Here is a 6,551-nt window from a genome sequence, read left to right as displayed (position 1 = left end):
TATGAGGGTACTCAACTGATGTTTTCAAACGCAGCTTTAATGTAATTGGTGATTGGTTAGACCTAAAAGATTACACTAATAGCAGTAAGCGCTCACTCAACCACTGAGTTTGCTGAACGCAGCCACTGTTGCTCGATGCAGTGACAATTCTATGTTCTATGCTTCTTATGTGATCCGAGAGAGATGATATGATGAGAGATGATGTGATCCGAGAAAAAGTTCTGTCTAGAAAGATACACGTGACAATGAACGGTTATATGTTATACATTTGGCAGCCCCGTACCAGTAGTCATAGGTTACAAGTTATTTACATGTAGATACACGATTGTATGTACATACAGTCGTGAGCTAAAAGATTGAAACACATTTTCTTCGATGGTTTTTAAAATATAGACTTGCTCATCGAACGGCGAACGTAATTGGTTCTTACTTGTGGATTCAACCAATTATGTTCGCCGATCGAGGAGCAAGTCTACATTCTAAAAACCATCCAAGAAAACGTGTTGCAACCTTTTAGCTCACGACTGTACTTGTAGGGCCCGGATATTCAAGTACGATTCCGGGATGCTCGCGAAGAATCACTGCGTGTTGTGTGATCGTCTGGCTGGTCTATCGTGTACATACGTGTGATAATCAGCCAGCAGAGAATTGGTTACTAAGAATGCCTTTGAGTCTAAATTCTATACTTAGTCTTAAAGTTAGTTTATAATAGCCGTTACCATAAGAAATTGATCAATCATAGTCAATTATTCTTTTATAAATCAACTATGATTGACCAATTTCTTACGATTACGGCTATTATAAACCAACCTTTATCCTCAAAAAATTTAGAACATAATTCACATAGTTTTCATCTGTACATATAGGTAATTAATATTTAATATATGTAAACATGTCACATGCAAATTATGCGTCGTCAATAAAGACTATAATAAAGACTTAAGCCTTTAGCCTTAAGAAATTGGCCAAACACAATCGATTATTCTTCTATAAATCAATTATTATTGGTTAATTTCTTAAGGTTAAAGGCTTAAGTAGTCTCTATTGTAGATAACGCTTTACACAATTAAAGATAGAAAAGACTTTACGTGGATGCTCTTCAGTAAAAGTCTCGTATTTAAATTATTAATGTTTTATAATATTACCAAAAAAAAAAACAGAAAAGTAACTGAAAAGTAACTTTAAGTTACTTTTTCAATAACTGTAACTGTAACGAGTTATTTTTTAAAGTCAGTAACTTGTAACGGTAACTAGTTATTTTTTGGAAGACAGAAACTGTAACTGTAACTAGTTATTTTTACAAAGTAACTTTCCCAAGCCTGCCTACATGCTCCATTGCGCACAAATATAAAATTCAGAAACAAATGTACGTTTGCCCACAAAAATTTTTGCCTACAATTCGATAGCCTACAAGCTGTATTGCGCATGAATATTAAATTAAGAGACAAAGTTACTTTGATACACACACACACACACACACACACACACACACACACATACACACACACACACGCACGCACGCACGCACGCACGCACGCACGCACGCACGCACGGAGAGGAGAGGGGGAAGCCTACGACTCACCCCTTATGTGACTTGTGCGCAATAATGTCATGTGTGCAAACGTACATTCGTTTCTTAATTTAATATTTGTGCGTAATGGAGTATGTAGGCTATCGAACTGTAGGCAAAAATTTTTGTGTGCAAACGTACATTTGTTTCTGAATTTTATATTTGTACGCAATGGAAGCTATCAAACTGTAGGTTATCAAACTGTAGGCAAAAGTTTTTGTGTACGATCGATTTTGTGGATAAAAGATTTTGTGTACGAAAGATTTGTAGGCTAACGTGCGTTGGCAATCGACGTTGTAGGCAATCGATTTTGTAGGCAGTTGGGGCCCTCCCATTAAGATGTCCGCTTTTTGAAATATTGCGTTGAAACATTTCATTTTTCCAAAATATTCACATAAATATTATTACACCACATAATTCCAATGAACAAGATAATATTTGTGTAACATTTTAAAAAACATTTTTTGCAAAAAAAATCTTGGGAATCTTTTTCGGAAATTTCCAAGCGGTCACCTATCCAAGTTGCGACTCTGGTGAACGTTGCTTGACTTCCGTGATCGCTGCGAATTGATCCCTCATTATGACCTGCGAACACTTTATGCTGATATGTGTATATAATTGGTAAATCAGGTCAATATACGTTATTGAAAAAATGAAATATATAAAATTAAAGCACAATATTTATATAAACAAACATAAAATTATAATTTTTTTTACTAATTTTGCAAATGCAGAATAGCATTTAAAATAATTTTTTTGTTATTTGTTTAAATAAGAATGTAATTAAAAAATATATATTATTATAATACAATAATTAAATTAAATATAAAAAAAATTTTATTAAAAAAACAATTAAAAAATATTGTTTGTTCATTAGGCTGTAGATCGAGGTTTCTTCATATATGGATCTATTTTGTCTATTGATATAAATATTTATATTGCTTAATAATACTATGATGCACACAGCACCACGGGACCGCATGCCTTTTTCTAGACGTTTTAGAGTCAACATTTGAAGGATGTCTGCAGACGTCTATGCAAAGTCGATTTGCAGTGAACTTTGAAAGCCTGATTTGAATAAGTCAACTTACAGTCGATATATGGACGGTTGTACTGTTAGGGAATGTAGAGATTCAGCGGAAAGTTTAGTAACGTTGCCCGACCTTAGTTTGCTAAATGCGGATAAATAATTATGGATGTGTTAAATTAATATATTAATGTACGCAAATATTTGCTTTGGCTCTTTATTGCCATTACTTTATTAAAAAATTATGATATTGCAATGTTTCCGGAATATTACTGTATATGCCATGCGATGTTGCAGGCATATTGTTAATTTATGTTTCTGCAATGTCTCCGTAATATTGCATTGTAATATGCAACATTGCAACATTGCTGCAATGTTGCTGCAATTTTCTGTGCTGTATGGGTTATAATATTTTACTAATTTAATATTTCTAGGACCAGATTACCAATGCTACGATCAGGTTGCAATCCGATGTGAAAGTCCGATTTGAACACAAGTTTCTTTCAAACTTTGGAACAATTTTTACAATAAACCGCAAAAGAGATCCCGTACAGCACAAAAGCTTGTAGCAATATTGCTGCAATGTTGCAATGCTTGCATATTGCAATGCAATTTTGCAGAAACATTGCAAAAATATTTTTTTGCAATATTACTTCAGCAATATTGCAACATTATTTTAAGAAATATTATGAAAAATATAATAACCTATTTTATTGTATTATAAATGCATGGTCATTATAATAAGAATGACTGTTATAATTTAATTATAATTATTTTTATTATCTCCAAATTTAATTGCATTCTTAAATGAAACATGTTATATTACGAGTATTATACATATAAATTGGCATATTAATCTTAATATATCAGTAATACTAAAACTTCCCATAACAGATTGATACGTTTTTTTAGAACAATTTTAATTACTTTGTGTGTTAAAAATATTATGTCAAGTTGTATGTAATACATGAGTAAGGTCTTGCGTACAATGAAGGAATAGAAATAATTATTAAATATTAAAAACAAAAAAAATTAGAAATTCAGATTAAGGAGGGAAAATCAGGAAAAAGTAGAAAAAAGTTAATTTTTATAAATTTTTTTGCGGCACAAGACTTTCAATAAAAACTATCCATAACTTTTCTCACATATTTCTCATAATTCGTAGATATAAAAAAAATTTTTTTTAAACCAAATAGTTTCAATATGGCAACATAATGACGCTCTTTCTCGAAGTCCTAGTTTTCGAGGGAATCAATATAATTCAAAAAATATAATTCAAAAAATATTTGATCAATACAGCTGAGACGGTGCACGTTTATTTTTTACTAAATTTTCCACCAGATAAACCTATAAAACTTGTAAGAATAACTATTCAAACAATTTTTTTTACAAGATAAAAATAAAATTTTTCCGTAAAAATTTGACATTTTTTTCAAAACTGCGTAGAATTTTTATTTTAGTACTTTTTACTATCGGATTAAGGTTCTTCCAGTTTCATCCAATTTCATCAAGCAGATTTTTTCGATTTTTTTATTTTAGAATGCGATAGAAAAAGTACTACATTGTACGCGCGCCATTTAATTTCTTCGAAAATCAGGACTTGGAAAGCGAGCGTCATTACGGCGCCATATTTGAATTAATTTGTTTCAAAAAATTTTTTCTACATCTACAAATTATAAGAAATATGTGAAAAAGTTATAGACAGTTCATTAAAAGTCTTGTGCCGCAAAAAAATTTAAGAAGATTAGCTTTTTTCCGCCGATTACGTGACCTTCCCCTTTTAAATGTAAAACGCACAATATAATATTTTATGCCTTATATCTTTGTTGTGCGCTCGAACGCACGATGTCGGACCTAAGTCCAATTGACACCGGGAAGGGGGGATAAGGGCCGATGAACAGACTTATTGAAGAAAGAATCCGTTTGGAACAAAAGGGTTTATTTCAGTTATTCTGTCCGTTATCACTCACGAGCGTAAGCTCGTATAACAACGTTTAGGTCTCGAACGGGCGAGAGTGTACGCTCGAAGCTGTGACTGGAGTGTTAGTGTTGGTCTTTCATACTTGTGGTTCTTGAGGTGGTTGACTACTTCTTGTGTATTGCTTACGGATTGATGCGTAACGTGTAGATACGTAAAAGCTACTCCGCTGCTCGATTGTCGGGCGCCCGTACAGCACAAAAGCTTGCAGCAACATTGCTGCAGTGTTGCAATATTGCACGTTACAATACAATGTTGCAGAAACACTGCAAAGATATTTTTTTGCAATATTACTTCAGCAATATTGCAGCATTATTTAAAAAATATTATGAAAAACATAATGACCTATTATATTGTATTATAAATGCATGGTCATTTAATAAGTATTACTTCTATAATTTTTAACTTTTAAGAATTCGTAAATGAAATACGTTATATTATTATACATACAAATTGGCATATTAGTCTTAATATATCAATAATACTAAAATTTCCCATAATAGATTGATGTTTTTTTAGAACAATTTTAATTATTTTGTGTGTTAGGAATATTATGTCAAGTTGTGTATAATCTATTAGTAAGCTCTTGCGTACAATGGAAGAATAGAAATAATTATTAAATATTAGAAACAAAAAAATTAGAAATACAGATTAACGAGGAAAGATCAGGAAAAAGTAGAAAAAAGTTAATTTTTATAAATCTTTTTGCGGCATAAGACTCGAAAATAAGTCAATGAACTGTCCATAACTTTTCTTACATATTTCTTATAATTCGTAGATGTAGAATTATAAGAAATATGTGAGAAAAGTTATGGACAGTTCATTAAAAGTCTTGTGCCGCAAAAAAATTTATAAAAATCAGCTTTTTTCCGCCAATTACATGACTTTCCCCTCTTAAATGTAAAATGCACAGTGAATATAATATTTTATTCCTTATTTGTATCTATTGTGCGTTTTGTTTAATATTTATTGCTAATTTTTTGTATGTCTAATATTTAATCCATACAATACATAAGTTTGCAGCAATTAACATTCCATCGTTACAGCAATGTTGCTGCAAGTATTTTTCCATTGCTGTACGCTGTGTAATGTTTTGCTGCAATATTGTTGCAAGTACTCCTCCATTGTGCGCAGAGCATAATATTACATAAACGTTATTACAATGTTGCTGCAACATTATGTAGCAATATTGCTAAAACGGACATTTTAACGTTGCTGCGATGTTGCTGAAACATTGCAGTAATATTTTGCAACGTTTCTGCAATATTGCAATCTTGCGATAAAATATTTCTGCAATGTTGCTGCAATATTTTTGTGCTGTACGGAATCACAAAATAATTGATATTTTTTAATTCTACATTCTTTAATTATCTTAAATCAATTATCTTTCAAATTCTTAACATCTTTTAAATAATGATTTACAAGAGTTTTCTTTTTCTTTAATTTTCTCACGATGGCTAAAAATACATATTGGCATCTATTCTGTGAATGATATAACAGAAAACTGTCAAACTGTTGTCACATGTTCGGTATCTTATAAGGACTTTACATTATAAACATTGGCACTCAAATCGGCTTAACCGTATTCATTTAAATTAAAAAGATCCAATTTGGAACAAGATCCGATTTATCCCACTCTCCTCTAATATTGACAGATAACAATATTTTTGAAAAATTTTTATCACTTGTGAATTGTTTAACGCTATCTTTTGTTAAACATATACTTAAAAATACATAATACACAGTTGTTAATATTGCTTTTTAGAAACTTTTTACCATATTCTTTATCATTAAATTATTGCATATTATTGCACGTAAAATCATAGCACTACTACGTTATTTTAAAGCAAACGTGGCACTGCGAATTTTATTTCTGCGAATGAATTTCTTTATCAGTGAATCAATATTTAAACTCTTTGCTATGTCAGAGTGTATACATGTAACAGTGCTATGGAATTTAATAGAATTTACAGCAT

The sequence above is a fragment of the Solenopsis invicta genome, chromosome 16 (assembly GCF_016802725.1).
Source record: "Solenopsis invicta isolate M01_SB chromosome 16, UNIL_Sinv_3.0, whole genome shotgun sequence".
Taxonomy (NCBI): Eukaryota; Metazoa; Arthropoda; class Insecta; order Hymenoptera; family Formicidae; genus Solenopsis; species Solenopsis invicta.
Note: the sequence above shows the minus strand (reverse complement) of the source record.